This window comes from Macrotis lagotis, chromosome 4 (assembly GCF_037893015.1).
Source record: "Macrotis lagotis isolate mMagLag1 chromosome 4, bilby.v1.9.chrom.fasta, whole genome shotgun sequence".
Taxonomy (NCBI): Eukaryota; Metazoa; Chordata; class Mammalia; order Peramelemorphia; family Peramelidae; genus Macrotis; species Macrotis lagotis.
The window spans coordinates 160946574-160964724 of NC_133661.1; the positions used below are offsets into that span (position 1 = coordinate 160946574).

General features: G+C 34.1%; 1 protein-coding gene across 1 annotated transcript in view; it reads right to left on the minus strand.

Moving 5' to 3' along the window:
* UACA (uveal autoantigen with coiled-coil domains and ankyrin repeats) overlaps nt 1-18151 on the minus strand; it is a 95932-nt gene that overhangs the window by 59957 nt on the left and 17824 nt on the right. The gene's annotated exons all lie outside the window — the stretch shown is intronic.

Below are 18151 nucleotides of genomic sequence, written 5' to 3' on the forward strand. Positions count from 1 at the left end.
TATATAGAGAGAGAGAGAGAGAGAGAGAGAGAGAGAGAGAGCAGCAAGGGTGGAGCAACAGATAGCCTGTCAAAACTGGAATCAGGAACACTCCTCATCCTGAGTTCAAATTTGATCTCAGACAGCTGTGTGACTTTGTACAGGTTATTTAACTCTGTGCAGTTTCCTCATCTGTAAAATGAGTTGGAGAAGCAAATGGCAAGCTACTCTGGAATCTTTACCAAGAATATTCCAAATGGGGAAATGAAGAGTTTAAAATGACTGAAAATTTTATATATGCATGTTATATCATATATCTAATGTGAATGTTTTATTACATATACATATACACACACACACATACACACACACACACACACACACAACTAACATAAATACCAAACCATTCTCAAATGGACATGAACAAACAGTTCTCAATCAACAAAAAATACATAATGATTGAACAAATCTCAAAATTAGAAAAATAAACCATAAGAAAACCAGTTCCAAATAAGAGAAATACAAATCAAAACAATCTTAAGGTTTTATATCATACATAGAAAGACACTAGATGGGAATAGTCAGATGGTGGGGCTGTGAGAGGACAGATATAGGAATACAATTTTGATAAAACTGAAGTGGTCTATTCGTTCTGGAAAGCAGTTTGGAATTATGCTAACAAAGTGACTTCAGAGCCAAATCCTTTAACTCAAGAGAGATCTGCCAAGGAGGGTCAACAATTCAAAGAAGGGTAACGTAGAACAAATATTTATCACTGAACTTTTTGTAGTAGCAAAGAACTGGAAACAAAATAGATGTCATCAACTGGGAAACAAATGGTTAAACAAATCATGGTAAAGAAATGCATTATTTTTTCTGCATTACTGTATTGTTTAAAAAACCCACCAACAAATATGAAGAATACAGAGACATATAGGCAGTCTTATAATTGATACAAAGTCAAGTTAAATAAAAAAGCATAAGTCGGGCACATAATAGAAATATTAATATTCCTGTCTTCAAGAAACCTATACTCTAATGGAAAGTATAATGGAAAGAAGTAGAAAAACAAATCTATGTTTTCTTGGACATGGGGTAAAAATGTAGCAGTGACTTAACTGCCTTTCTTTTTTATTTTCTTCATTGAATATGTATTTATTTATTATTTATTTACTTCTTCATTGAAATGGTGACATAAAAACAATATAGCAATATTTTAAAAAAGAAATTAACTCAGCTATTCCACTAAATGATGTTTAGAATGAGTTCCAGTATGATGATCACATGTCTCTACAGAGACCTACAAACACAGCATGAAATTCTATTTTAACCAAAATGTGTCAGACTTTAATTTAGAAAAAACACATGCTTGCACTTCCAATTTTTCTCCCTTCCAAGTATGAATCTCATTCTGTATACAACCAGGTTTCAGCTTACTACTGCTGCCAGTCTGTCTCCCAACATGTTAAATGAGAAGAGCCAGAAGCACTGTCAAAACATTAAATAGACCACATCATGATTAACAGTTTTAAACAAATAGGGTACTCTTTCAACCAATTTAAATTTAACTGTGTACTCAAGCTCCACTTTTCTTGCCTTGGCTGATTATCATGACCCCTAAGTAGTTTATCTGTGTAAAGTCAATTTCTTCTATTCAGTTGAGAAAATAGAGTAAGTTAATTGAATGACAAGAATTCCATTAAATAACACACACATATGAACAAGTCTATTTAAAATATTTTAGGAAAAATAAACGATCCCTATATTCCCACCCAATCAAATATATTGGTAACACTAAGAATTAAGTCCCTCATCTTAGACATTATTTGTGCGGACCAAACTTTGGGGTCCTAATAGGCTGACTGGTAAATCTATTGTCATTTAGTCATGAAGAAGACATGAATAAAAAGAATCTTGACCAGTATCACATAGAAGGATATAATTCTTCAGACCTGCTTGATTTTTATTCTCATGAGATTATTGGTTGTGACCTGGGTGTAACCCTGTGGGGTATAATCTAGAGTCTTACCCATTCATGTATTTTCCTACTGTTTTTATTTAGTGAGAGTGGGCTTTTAAAAATACTGTCTGTCTACACATCACTGATTCTATCTCTATAAATGTTGACCCTAAACTTAATATAGCATATAAACTGATCTGAATTTAGATCTAGCATATAAATCTTGATCCTAAACTTAGATCTAGCATATAATCTGATTGGAACACATTTTGACTAGTTCTTATCTTATAAAGCACTATATAATAGATTTTTTAAAAGGTCAATTTTATTGCTTTTTAAATTTTTTTATTCACTTGTGTCTATAGTATGAAAATAATATATTCTCAAAAAGCTTAAGTTCCATTCAAAGTTTCCATTACAGAATCATAAATGTTTATAGGAAGAGGGAAACATCATTATGCTACAATAGTATATAATATCAATTAAAAGTTGTATTATAACTAAAAATATGAATAACTTCCTACGATTCATTCTTTAAGGGATAGATGAGGCTATATCCAATCTGAAAAGACAGGGATACAGATACACTATTTTTAAAGGATAATTACAAATCCATGAGAGAAACCAAAATGAATTCACTTTGGCTGAACTAAGAATGAGACAATTACACTTTGGACTATTTGCTCTTCAGAGAAAATGGGAGAGTTTAAGGTATATTTTTCTTTAGTCCACAAAGCATAGCCAAGCTATTCCAGAAATAGGAGTTAGGACAAAGCAATGAAGGCAATCTACATAAAAAGCAATAAAAGGACCTATACATATAAAGGCACTCTAAGGGAATGTTTTCTTTGTATTGTATATTATGCCATTTCTAACATTCTGTGGATATCTGGCTGTAGTAAAAATAACAAAAAGGATTGAAAACAAATCTCCCTGCTCCACCTATAGTTTTCTGTAACAGAGAGACAAAACAAGTATTTGCCATCATCCTGCTTTCTCAGGTTATTTGGGGAATTTATCCTTCAGAATAGATTTCTCCAGATTAGCTATAAAAGATTATGAAATACTGGGGTCAAAGCTGAAAGCAGTTAGAAAGGGGAAAGGATAGGTACCTCTTAGGATTCATGAAATAAATTGAGGGAGCTGAGCAAAATTTGCTATCAGTATTTAGGAACAGAATTATATAGTTGTCTATCAAGTAATTAGCTGTTTAGTTTGGTATTCCTTTGCCTGTAAACAAAAAAAAAATCATTTTCAAAGAGCTTATAATCTAATCAGAAAACCACTAATGGGGGCATCTAGGTGGCACAGTGGATAGAGCACCAGCCCTGTAGTCAGGAGTATCTGGGTTCAAATCCGACCTCAGACACTTAATAATTACCTAGCCGTGTGGCCTTGGGCAAGCCACTTAACCCCATTGCCTTGAAAAATCTAAAAATAAAAAAACCACTAATGGGGATCAATAAGATGGAGGACTAGACATTTTCTAGGGTCTGAATTAACTGTCAAAAAAATCCAAAAAACTATGAACCAGAAGTAGAACAATTATAGCTATTTCTACAAGACAATAAAATAAAAACCCAATAAGGTACCATTTTACAGTGGAGAGAGTCACCAGCTCCCACACTCTAGGAGAACATATAACCTGAAGCACCATCTTGTTGCTCTAAGGACCTACTTTACTGATCTACTTCCCCATAATCTTACTGTAATGACAAAGACAACAACTCTTCCCAGTCTTATGGGGATGAGGGTGGAGTGCAGAAAAGAGCATTCTGAAACTTCTCTTCTTCCTGGGGTGACAATGAGTTTTGTGAGTCTCAATTAGATTAAAGGGGGGGATGAGAGGTGAAGGATAGAAAGTGAATGTGATGTATTCTAATCAAATCCATATTTAAAAAAAAAACAAAGCAAGAAGATACACAGGACAGATAAAAGGGAGTAACTAAAATAGGAGGAAAGAAAAGGAATGTGGGGTAGGAGTGGGGAGGGGAGTTCCCTTCTCCCACAGAGGAAGAGATATCTATAATGGGAGAAGTTCTAATTGGGATAGAGTAGTGTGTGGCTGGTGGGTAACACATGTTTTCGCAAGAGAAGAGAAATCTGACCTATTAGAAATAACTAGCTTCAAACACTTCAAACATTTCACATGGGTAGGGTTGAAGGTAGAATTAGATCAAACCATTTGGGGACTTGGAGAATTGTCTATTGTGAAGCAATACTTCTATCCTATACCTCCCTCATGAGCTGATAAGTGTAAGAGTGTGGCACAACAGAAAAAAAGAATGAGGGGGCAAAATCTACAAAATAATAGCACAGAAATTGGTTAGAAGAGGAAACACAAATTTGGTCCTTTAGAAGTTTTAGTTTTATGAATGAGGAATACAAATACCAATAAATTATATATATATATATATATATATATATATATATATATATTAGAACAAAATCAAAAATATTTTATAGAGTTAGAATAATGAAATTCATCTGAAAGATCAAATGTCAAGAATATCAAGGAAATTAATGGGAGAAAAATGTCAAGGAAGTTGGTTTAGCCAAACAAGGTCAAAATTATGTTATAAAAAAATCAGTCATCAAAACTAATTGGTATTGGTTAAGAAATAGTGGTAGATTAGTGGAATAAGGCAGATAAACAAGATACAGCAATAAATGGTTTTTGAATTTAAGTTGTATAGTTTTTACAGAACTTAGGAGAATAGCTGCTATGTGTTAGTCGGGCTGACTGCTTTATTCTCCAAAGAGACAATTTAAATATATTTGGTAAATTAATTTAGAAGCTTTAGCTTGAAGCAGTTTTAGGTTAAAAATGGATGAATGTCTCCATTCAAGAGAAACCCAGGGAGTAAATTGAGAGATTTGTTTGGATTAGGAATACCACTGAGTAAATTAATACTCAAAGACTTCTAGCTTGCTTCAAACTTCTATGCTATTTTAAAGTAACTACTTAAATGTATTATTTAAGTAACATCTGATTCAATATATAACGATAACAGTTTCATTCTACAGTAGTCAGGTTAAGTTTAGTTAAGTGATTGTTATAGATACATTTATTTGGGGGTTTTTTGCTACCTGTCACATTCATGAATTAGTATTCATGGAACAAGGATGTCTGTGTCACTGGATCAAGAAGCATGTATATGAGGGTTGCTATATAAGGTTTTGAGTGAACTAGGTTATAAATGACTTAGAACAAAAATTAAAGGATTTTCTATTTGATCCTAGAAGTGGTAGGGAGGCCTTTGGAATTTATTACATTGTGTCTTTCTCTTTTTGAGAAGGGACAAACTCCCTCAAAAGGCTATCTATCCTTGAATCTCCACCTCCTTTCTGCTAACTCCCCTTTTTAAACTTTCTACAATCTGACTTCTGACCTCATTATTCAGCAAAATTGCTTTCTTTGATATTGGCAATGATTTTCCATTTGCCAAATCTGATGGGCCTTTTCAAATCCTAAACCTATTTGACCTGTAGTGGGATAGACAGATCAAATGAGAGTTTATTGAAATTAGAGGAGACATACTTTTGTTTTTAGGCAGTAGGGGAGCAAGCAGTAGAAAAGGAAGATAAGTAAGAGGGTAGAGATTGCAAGAGCAATGTGGTAGAGAAATCAAGAAGGAACCTGACGGGAAACTGGGCTAAAATTAAGAAATAAGTAAATAAATTTTTGTGAAATCATGCTTCTAGATGTCTTCCTAAATTTAAAAAACAGTATTCAAATCAATTCAGCAAATATTAATTAATCGAGGCGGCTAGGTGGCGTAGTGGATAAAGCACCGGCCCTGGAGTCAGGAGTACCTGGGTTCAAATCCGGTCTCAGACACTTAATAATTATTACCTAGCTGTGTGGCCTTGGACAAACCACTTAACCCCATTTGCCTTGCAAAAAAACTTAAAAAAAAATAATCCTATTGTAGGCAAAAACTGTGCATCAGGGGACAGACAATTTAGATTTTTTTTAAAAAGGTGGAAACAAGTTAACTAAAACTTTAAAGAATATTTAATAAAGGAACAAATAGGTAATTTTTAGGTAGCAGACCTGAAAATTCTAATTAATTGATTTTTGGCTGAAGCCAAAAAAATTGAAAGAAAAGCATGAGTCTTATATAGCACTTTATTAAAAATATACATTTCTTCACAAATGGTGGGAAAAGGGGCATTAAACATAAATAAAACTTTGTTTCTCTTTCACTTAGTAGACAAAGTACGAACAAAAAACATGTTTCCTCCACCTGAAAATGATTTCTTTCCTCTGATTAATATGTTCTGTATTGTAGAATAATTTTAGTCTTATATATTATCACTTAATACTGTAATGCTTTCTCTGGTATGATATGACAATATGGAATCCACATTAAGCTAAAATGCCCAGCAAAGGGATTTCTGAATTGCAAAAGGGTAAATATTCCACATTTATTTAGGAAATAGAAATCTACCAGCATAATGCAAGACATGATGAAATTAGTAACAAGAAAGACTAAGTCCACCAATATAGGGATCATAAGAGTTGGAAGATCATCTAGCACCACCATGTCTCATTTTATGGTTGATAGAGATGAGGTAGAAAGAGCCTTGTCTAGATCCTTAAACTCCAAAGTCACCCTAATCTTTAAGATTTAAAAAAAGTAACAACTTTTTTTTTCTTAATTTTGCTTTACTGTTATTATTTTGAAGCAATCCCTCTGGTATTCAGTAATTACTACTCCATATTCTACATTAAGGATTCAGAACATTACATGTTTACTAAGTGCTTACTCTACACGCACTGAGCTAGATATTGGGGATGCAAAAATACAAAAGGCACATATGTTATAACTGGGATTTAACACACACAGAAGTATGGTAGATAGAAAACTGAAGTGATAAAGAAGATATCCTAGGGGGAATCAGGAAAGGCTTCAAAAATAGGAGTGATCTGAATCTGAAATACAAAGATTCAAAATTCTAGGATTCTAAGATGAGGAGAAGCTTTCCGTTAATTCGGGAGACAGGAGATGGAAATGTCAAGCTCTAGGTCAAGAAGACCTATAGTCTTAATTGGCTAGAATGCATAATTCCTAGAGGGGGAAATGGTATGTAATTTGGCCATATCCTTTAACTCAAGTCGGTGATCCTTCGACTATAAGGCATAGCTCTTTAGAACTGACAATTTTTATGCCCAAAGGGCAATAAAAATGTGCACACCCTTTGATCCAGCAATACCACTACTGGGTCTATACCCTGAAGAAATCATGAAAAAGGGTAAAAACATCACTTATACAAAAATATTCATAGTAGCTCTGTTTGTGGTGGCAAAGAATTGGAAATTGAATGAATGTCCATCAGTTAGGTAATGGTTGAACAAATTGTGGTATCCGTACGTTCTTTTGGAAACCAGGAGGGATGGGAATTCAGAGAAGCCTGGAAGTATATGCATGAACTGATACTGAGTGAGATGAGCAGAACCAGAAGAACACTGTACACCCTATCAGCAACATGGGAGTGATGATCAACCTTAATAGACTTGCTCATTCTACCAGTGCAACAATCAGGGACAATTTTAGGGTATCTGTGATGGAGAACTCCATCTATATCCAGAGAAAGAACTGTGGAGTTTGAACAAAGACTATTACCTTTAATTTAAAAAAAGTTATCTTATTATGTAATTTTGCTAACCCTTATATTTTATTTTTTCCTTAAGGATATAATTTCTCTCTAAACACATTCAATTTAGATCAATGTATAGCATGGAAAAAATGTAAAGACTATCAGACTGCTTTCTGTGGAGGGTGGGGGGAAGGAAGCAAGATTAGGAGAAAAATTGTAAAATCCCCAAATAAATAAATAAATAAATTTTTTAAAAAAGAACTGACAATTTTTAATAGCTTAAAAAAATCCTCCTTCACAGTATTATATAACCCATCCTCTGGTTTTCAGCAAAAATTGTTTCAAATTCAAAAGTAGGAAAAAGTTGGTTAGATCTTTTGGTCCTACTAAATTATAAAATGCTCAAAGGCCAGGCTAAGAAATTTGCATCTTAACCTATAGGCAATAAAAATTTCAACTGAACAGACATTTTTTTTTTGGTCCAACTCAAGTTAAATCTCATCATCTGGTCTACCCTCCCATCTTCCAAGAACACTACCTGTTTCCACTACAAACTATCCTATGTCTGTCCATCTAGGTCCTCAGTGTTGTTCTTTAATTTTTATCCATCTATGATTAAATCCATTTTTTTATTCCCAAATGTAGAACAATTACATTTCTACCCCAACTCTGCAGAATACATGTTAAAGAAATAAAGATCAACAATTGCAAAGTCAACATCTCTCAACTATGTCCCATTCTCTTCTCTGATACTGATACCACTCTGCCCCAAGCCCTCACTACCTCATCCCTGGATTACTGCAATAGCATTGTGTGCCACAGATCTTTCCCTACTCAAGAAACTCCAGTAATTCTCTATTACCTACAAGATCAAATACAAAATCCTGTTTGGCTTTCTTGGCCAACTCTCTCACCTGAAATCTTCTCCCTCCTCATCTCTGATCCTTGGCTTTCTTCAGGTCTCAGTTATAATCCCACCTTCCACAGGAAGCCTTCTCCAATCCTTCATCCTAATGCAATTCAGTGATCAAGGACAATTCTTAAAGGTTTATGATGGATAATGCCATCCAGAGGAAAAAACTATGGAGATGGAGTCTCAATGCAAGCAAAAGCATACAAGTTTCACTTTTTAAAATTTCTTTCATTTTTTTCTCATACTTTTCCCCCGCTTAGTTCTAATTCTTCTTTCACAGCATGACTAATTTGGAAATATGTTAAATAGAACTGCACATGTATAACCTACATCAGATTATTCACTGTCATGGAAAGGAGAGAACAAGATAACTGTGGAACACAAAATCTTATAAAAAGATGAATGTTCACAATTTATGCTTATCATGAATGCAAATGTAAAGCCTATATCAGATTGCATTCTATTGGGGGGAGGGAAAGGAGGAAGGGAGAAAAATCACAAAACTCAAAACCTTGCAAAAAAATGATTGGTAGAAACTACTTGTTGTATGTAATTGGAAAACAAATAAAATATTTAAAAATATGAATGTGGATGATTAATATGGCTCTATACATGCATACATGTATACGCATATAGCCTACATATTTGATTGTTTTCTGTCAGGAAGAGGGGAAAAGGGAGAAGAAACATGAAAAACTCAAAATCTTGTAAAAAAATTGATAACTACCATTCCATATAGTTGGAAAACTAAATAAAATATTTTTTTAGAAAAAGAAGAGAGTGCATCTAGCATAAGGCCTTAATAAACACTTGTTAATTGAAAAGAAAGATGAATGCTGAAAACCATCTTTGCACGTAATTGGAAAAAATAAAATTAAATAACAAAAACAACAAACAAAAAAGCAATCATTCAGCCCTTGCTTGAGGACCTCCAATGAAAAAGAAACCATTATTTTTCAAGGCAGTCCATTCTATTTTTGGATCATTCCAATTGTTAGGCATGCATTCCTTATAAAAAGCTTACATTTATTTCTAACTAGGTAAAAAAAATACATCTGGTATTTGAATCAGATTCTAACTCCAAATCCAACATTTTCCTTAATCCACCAGTCACCCTGAATTTAATACTTCCCCATCCTACATACCACCAGTTTAGTGGCACAATAAAGGACACAGAAAGACCTGAGTTCAATTCCAGCCTCAGTCAATTTTTAACTATGTAATCCTGAACAAGTAGCTTGACCTCTGGTCTCAATTACCAGTCTCGTCAGTAAAATAGGGATAATAACAGCACCAACTTCCCCAGGTTGTAAGAGTAAAATTAAATATTTGTAAAGAAAAGGACTATATACAGAAGCTTTTATATAAGTTAACTGAATATTAATTATGTATCTTTCATTAGGAAATGAAAGTGATATTAGAGCAAGTGTCCAGCTCAGGGCCCACAGCCCACATACAGCCCTCAAAGTCCATGCAACATTATTACATTTTACTACTATGCTCATTGGTAATAAGGGCTACCCTGTAGATAAAAATCAATATTAAATTCTATATGCGGCTTGTGGTAAGTTTTTGTTGGGCAAAAAGGTTCAAAAGAGTCAAAGGTTTGGACACCCCTACACTAGTTTCCTCTTGTTTCTCCCACCAGGACTCAGTCTTCTACCTCTTCAGAATTGATCTTAGACTTTACTTTAGGGAGGCCCAGGACAACCATAACTTCCCTTGCCTGACTTTCCAATTCTTACTCTGGTATTAGCATCTTCTCTTTGAATTGAGGCACTTTGTGGGTAGACTTACCAAAGTGGCAGGCACATAAATTAGTTCTTGAAAATACTATTTTTATTCATTCATTAATCCATCTAGGTACCCCCTCATCTAATAAATGAGGTAACTGAGTGCAGGAAAGTAAAGGGACTTTCCTAAGGTCTCAGAAGGAGTAAATAGACAAATCAGCTGGGCTTCAAATAAGTAAAACCTGAGTTTAAATCTGGCCTTGGTTACTTAACAGTTGTATGATCCCAGCCAAGTCATCTAAACTTTGTCTTAGTTTCTCAATCTATATAATGGAACTAATAATGGTATCTAAATCTCAAGGCTATTGTGAAGATAAAATGAGATATTTGCAATGTGTTTTGCAAACCTTGAAGCAATATATAAATGCTAGCAATTGTTCCGTGGCAGAATAGTATTTATACCCAGGTATTCTGCCTCCAAATTCAGACTATCTCCACTATTCTACGCAATGGCTTGGATTCCCCAACTTCCACTCAAAAACCTTAATTCCAAGCACCTCAAAGATTTGGTCCCACAATAAACTCCAATGATCTTTATTCTTTAAATTCCTTGGGTCGACTGCATGAGGAACACTTTTTAGACACAGACTATGTGGATAGGAAAAAGAGAAATCAAAAGAGACAATATAAGACTAGAGATTTTTATAACCTAGTCAGGATATATCCAGCTGCTTTTATAAAATGGCATAGGGTGAAATAGTGCAAAAGAACAGTACATAAAAAGATAGTAATCAGAATGCGATAGAGACAGCTAGAGAAGATTTCTTGGGAAAAGGTAAATTTCGAACCAACCAATGAAGAAAATGATGGGATATGGATTGCAGAGAGATGGAGAGGTCACTTTTTAAGTGGGAATAGTGAACAGGATAAAGGGACATAAGTAGGAATTAACGTGTTTTCAAAAGAACATTTATTAGATTCCTCTCACTGGGATGTAATTCAATTCATCAAATATTTCTTGAGTATTCACTCAATCTATAAGGCACTGTGCTAAAAGATGCAGCAAATTGAAGTAAAACACTTGTTGGGTTCTTTAGAAGGATCTTCCTATTTGACAAAATACAAAAAAAAAAAAAAATGCCAAATAAGGGAAGTGCTAAGGAAAAAAAAATCAAAGAAGGCATGACTGTGGAGGAGAGAGCATTTGAACCTGGTCTTGAAAGATGGACAGAATTTCTTTTTTTTTATTTTTATTTTTTTTTAGGTTTTTTTGCAAGGCAAATGGGGTTAAGTGGCTTGCCCAAGGCCACACAGCTAGGTAATTATTAAGTGTCTGAGACCGGATTTGAACCCAGGTACTCCTGACTCCAGGGCCAGTGCTTTATCCACTACACCACCTAGCCACCCCAAGATGGACAGAATTTCAAATAAGCAGAGAGATTCAGAAAAGAAATTAATATATTGTGTTGAAAAAAGAATAAGAAGGGATAGGAAGCACTACAGTCCTTGAGTGGGAAGGACTTGAAGTCAAATCCATCCTCAGACCCTGATACTTACTAGCTGTGTGATCTTGAGCAAGTCACTTAAGCCTGCTGCTTACAAAAAAACAAAAGTATTTAAAAAATAAAAAAACAGAAACAATCAAAGAGGACAAGAAATAACACAGCCATTGGAACAATTCCAGAAGAGAAAAAAGTTGGATAAAAACTTTTGGAGAGTTTACTAACTTTTTTACTACTGAGTATATATGGCCTTTCATTCTTCAATGAAATCAAATACACACACACACACACACACACACACACACACACACAACACACACACACACACACAGAGACACATCAATCAATAAACATTTATTAAATGTTTTTTGGCAGTGAACACTCTGCTAAGTGCTGGAGATACAAAGGGGGAGGAAATGATTGAGTTATCAAAGACGCAATACTAGCAGATTATATATTTGACTCTGAGAGTTATAAAGTCATGGAAGTTAATTGAGGGGGGTGGGGAGAAGGGGACAAGATCAGATCTGTGCTTTCAGAAGCTTATTCTGACAACTGAGTCCAGGATGGACTTGAGTGGGAAATGACATGTGGCAAGAAAATGACTTGTGGGGGCAGCTAGATAGAGTTCAAATCCAGCCTCAGACACTTAATTGAATAGCTGTGTAACTTTGGGCAAGTCATTCTTAACCCCATTGCCATAAAATAATTTTTTTTTAAAAAAGGAAAGAAAATGACTTATGATCTATTACAATAGTCCAGGCATGAACTGATGAAGATTTGGGTCAAGGTCAGGGTCAAGGGTCAAGTGTCAGAGGGGATTGGATGAGGGAGATGAGACTGAGGACTTAAGATTGATATCTCAGGTTGTAAGCCTGGGAAGATAAGAGTACATTCAATATTAAGAGGAAAGTACAGACAGGAGGGTTTGGGGAGAAGGGGAATAATGAAGTCAGGTTTGGATATATTGAGTTTAATATGGTGTAGGAGTATTTGCAGAAGCAATTCCTATAGTAGCAAAAAAAAAAAGATGAAAGAAAGTACTTATAATTTGGGAAATGATTAATCAACTTTTAGATATAATCAAAGAATATTACTATGACTTAAGAAACAATAAATTTGAGGAATACAGAGAAACACAGGAAGACTTATATGAATGGAATGAAGCAAAACCAGCAGAATAATCTATACAATGACTATAATAATATAAATGACAAAGAATGCTGAATAGTTTTAATAATCAATATTGGCCTCAGAAGAGTGATGAGGAAATGTACTCTCCTTTCAGTAGAAAAATGGATCACCAAGATCGCCAGACTGTCATTTTGCTATGCCAATAAATGAATGAAAGAATGAATGAATAAATAAACAAACAAACAAACAAACAAATAAATGAATGAATGAATAAATAAATGAGGCAGAGAGGCATTCTAGGAAACTTGCAATTATCTACATATTAAATTATATGGCTGTAGACTACTTGGTTATGAAACATAAAAAAGATAATTCTGTAATAAATCAGACAAATATAGGATATGAAAGAACAGAATTCAAAACAACTATAAGATTTCAAGTCTAGAAAACAGGGAGAATGAAAACATGTATCAATATGTTTCTTCATTATTTTATCATTCTAAAAAATTAAAACTCTTATCAGATAAACTAAATCTACTCTGAAAGGGAGCATGAGAAATTTTATGAGCCTTTCTATTCTATATATGTATCCATAACACTGTGGAATCAAACTCATAAACCAAGTCTGAGATTTTAATAGATGAGCAACAAATTTATTTGTAGAACATAGACAGCCATTCCTAAATACTAACAGTATTTCTGTAAAGAGCCAAACTGTCAGGAAACCTGAATTCTAGTCCAGTTGGGTGACAAAGGGCAAATTTCTTGACCTCTCAACCTCTCAGGCAGAACTTGTAGTTTATACACACAACGTATAAAATCACAAGACAAAAAATAAACTAACTCATTATTTCAATAGATCTATGAGCTCACTGATGTGGGTATTCTGATGATAAAGATACCAACACATCACTTTTTTACCCAGTCTAAAACTTATTCAATGCCTGCACAGAGGGGTTCAACAATATGATGGATAGGACCTGCCTCTAGGTTTCCCAATTATATGGAAAGCAATGCAGAATTTCAATTGTTCAAATATTCATCAAACAATCACACCTTCCTAAGCACTGGAGACACACACACACAAACACACACACACACACACACACAAACACACACACAAAATACAGTTCTTACGCTCAAGCTGCTTATAATCTAATGGAGGAGAAAACATGCAAACAGATACAAAGTAAGCTATATAGAGTCTAAATAGGAAATAACTAAGAGAGGGGAGGCACTAGCATTAAGAGGGGATAGGAAAGGATTCCAGTGAAAGATGGGATTTTAGCTGGAACGAAATGTTCTGATTGGAGAGATACAGTGTCTTGTTCATGGAACAAAAGGAGGCTAATATAATATATATATATATACATATATATAATATATTATAACTGAAGTTACATATTGGGGAGGATGGTCTAAGAAGACTGGAAAAGTGAATGCAGAACATTTTCTATTTGATCCTGGGGTAATAAGGAGCTACTGGAGTTTACCAAATGGGAAGTGACAAAATCAGCACTTGGACTTTAGGAAAAAATCACTTAATGAAAGATGGATTGGAGAGAGGAGAGACCTGAGGTAGGAAGATCACACCAACAGGCATTGTGTAAAGGCATAGAAACAGGAAATAGAAAGTAGTGTGTGAGGAAAAGCCAAAAGACCAGTTGTGGCTTGACTGTAGAAACAACAAATATTTGTTACTTTCCTTTTGTAATAACATAGCTTCTCATTAATGGACATGACTGCATGTAGTGATGGAGGACTACACTGGAGTGATGGGTGTGCAGACAAGAGGGCACATGAGAGATGTTGCAAAGGTAAAATTTACAGACCTTGGTGACAGATTAAAAGTGAGGAGTCCATGATTCCCAGGTTGCAAGCATGAGGGACTAGAAGGATAGTACTGTCCTCCACAGTAATGGGAAACCACTTTTTGAAGTGGTAAAGAATTGAAAATTGAATGGATGCCCATCAGTTGGGGAATGGTTGAACAAGTTATGGTATATGAATAATGGAGTACTAGTGCACTATAAGAAACAATGACTGGTCAGGCTTTAGAGAAGAATGGAAAGATTTACATGAACTAATTCTGAGCAAAGGGAGCAGAAACAAGGGAAAATTGTACACATCAACAACACTATGAGATGATCAACTACAATGGATGTATCTCCTCTCACACCCAGCTTTAAGTTTTCACAGGACAATTCAAAATTATCAAAATATACAATTATGAATTAACCTTACATTTCAAAGTAAATACGCAATTGTGCATTAACCCTACATTCAAAGTAAATGGTCTTTTTTTTCTTTTTTGCAATTACCAAAGAGTTCTTCAGAATCTAAGTCTAGTTTAAGTAAAAAGATAACTTTTCAAAAACTGATTCCATATTCAAGCAACATCATTATACAGACTTGGTTAACCATTCAAATTTGAAATAGGTTAAAGAAAAAATATTTTTGCATTGTAGTTGCTACCATTTTATAAAGAGAATAGACATGCCTAATTCAAATTCAATCCCCTTATTCAGAAAAGGAATACACTTTTTACATTTTTTGAAAGGCTCCGCAGTTCTAAAGAAAGCATACATGTCTCAGAAATCACATCTGCTTTAATTGACTGTATTGAGAAAAATGAGTCTGTATGTTCTAGGAAGAAAACTTAAGCCTAAAATATTAAGACATAATTAACCACTTTAAACACAGTTTGCACATAAAGCTGTGGCATTGAGCATATAAATGATTGTTCTTAATATGAATAAACAGAAATATTACCTAATATTTGTAAATCCAACACAGAGAAAATTATTAGAATAGTAACAGTAAAGCATGAGATTAGCAGGAAAGATATACAATATTAATCTTTCTACCTCCCTCTGGTGGTAACCAAGAAATGCTATTCTACCCAATTTCATCTTGAAAAATTAGAAAAAAAAAATTCCACAGTACATGAAAAAACAAACTTCATCATTACCATGACCATTTATTAAGCATAATAGAGAATGTTCCTGGAAGTTGTACAACAATGGTAAAAAAAAAAGAGGCTCTTGCAGAACATCATTATGATCAAAATTCTTAATTACTGTTATATAGTTTAACAACTAGAGTACTACACAGGAGCTATTAAATTCCCTTAGATCATCTACAATTTGCAACTACTTAAATTAAAGGCTTCTCTACTACCTCAAAACGTAATCACTCTAAATAACAATTTGTTTTAGAAAATGAAAAAACAAAATTTCAAGCTGGACATGTGACTGCTGATAGAAAATAACATTAACATATGTTTATATCATAAGCCACAGAAAGTTTACAAAGAGCATACACATACTCTTATTAAAAAGTAAATGTAAAGAGTAATTTTTAACCTGCTCCTTTTTAGACTTGGGTTTATAAAACTTCTCACTACATATGTTATAAATTATTGTTCTTAAAGAAGTATTTTAAAATCAACTTTGTGAAGCAATGACATGTGGTAATGCCTATCAACTATATTGGTAGAACTGGACTTTTAAAGGAAATCTTTAGTGAACTATTTGGGGGGGGGGGGGGATCAGCCTTAAACTGAACTATCTAGTACATCTGGAATTTATACACTGGATTTTTCCACAATAATATACACCAAAAAGACTAAGTCTTTTTACAAATAGGTAAAATAAAAGCTATTTCTATACAAGGAAAGCATTTCTCAACCCTACTGTTATCACTGCCCAAAAAATGTTTTACCTATCCTTCATTTTATTTGACTACACATAGTAATGAAAACAGACAAAAAAAATGTTTTAATACAATTAAGTCAAAATTAATATAATATTTAACCAGAGTATCTTTACATCATTTCCTATAAGATATGTTATTTCTTCACAATTGTGTGATATGAAGAATCTATCTAATGGGAAATTGACCTTATCAGTGTTAGTATAACTTGTTTACTTCAATTCAGACTTTAAGTTCATATATATAGTTATTTGACTTCACAGGAAGACAAAAGAGCAAGAGATAAATCTCAAGTACCACTTATATAAGCCAAGATTCTATACTCTATGGCAATGGGGCAATTTTAAGTACTACATGAGACATTTGTTGGCATTATTCTCTCCCCATTTAAAAGTACACAAAACTATATGTTCCTTCCCTGTGAAGCATAGTTTTCCCACATTATCTTTCTATCTTGAAGGCTACTGGTCCCAGTTATAAAAAAAAAACACTAAGCTCTTTGGGAATGTATCTTTAACCTTGATTATTCCCAAGTAACTCACAAAACATCCCTGTGGATGATCACAGGAATGACAAGAGAGAATGTTTCTAATATTATTAATGTTAATTAAGAAATATTATTCAAGGGGTGGCTAGGTGGCACAGTGGATAGAGCACTGACCCTGGAGTCAGGAGTAGTTCAAATCCAGCCTCAGACACTTAATAATCACCCTTGCTTTGGGCAAGCCACTTAACCTCATTTGCCTTGCAAAAGCCTTAAAAAAAAAATATGATTCAAGCATTCCCTTAATCATGGAGACTAGTGCCACTGGTATTATGAGAGAGAAGGGGAGAAAAAAGGAAGGAAGAAAGATCCTAAGGGAGAGAGAGAGAGAGAAAGAGGGAAAAAAAGGGAGAGAAGGAAGGAAGGTATGAAGTAATAGAAGGAAGCACTATTCAGGCTAAGTTCAGACAAGCACTAAATGTTGGAGTGATATCTTGAACCCAGGTTTTTTGACTCTTAAGTTTAGCATTCTTTTCTACTTTCTCCAAGTAATTAAATTTATAGTAATGTATAAAAAATTATGTTTGCTGACAATTTATTCATAAACTATACTTTTCTATAATTCATGTTTTTACATACACACAAAGTCCATCCTTCAAAGTCTAATGCCATCTTTTTCATGAAGTCTTTCTGAATTTCTTCATTCATACTTATTCTATTTTAATAATAATAGCAGTTCACATTTATACAGCATATTTTAGCCTTACTTTCTTCTCAACCTTCTTAATCAAGGTAGATAGCACAAGTATATTGTCTCTGGATAATCAGATGACAAATATGGGGTCAAAAGTATAAATATCTTGGCCAAGGTTAAGCATGGAGTGGCAGCAAAACAGTAACTCTGATGAAGGTAATTAACTTTCCCCCCAAGTATCCTAAATATATGTTGACATACCTTGTTGTATAGACCTTTAGTAGATAGAATCACCTGACCTCAACGACTAGTTGGCAAGACCAGATAATAAAAATACTCACCAAAGAATTTTGGGGAACCACTCTAGTGCAGCTCCCCTCTAGAACTGTTCTATTCCCAAGGCTGTCTCAGGTGACCCAGAATCTGCACCTGGG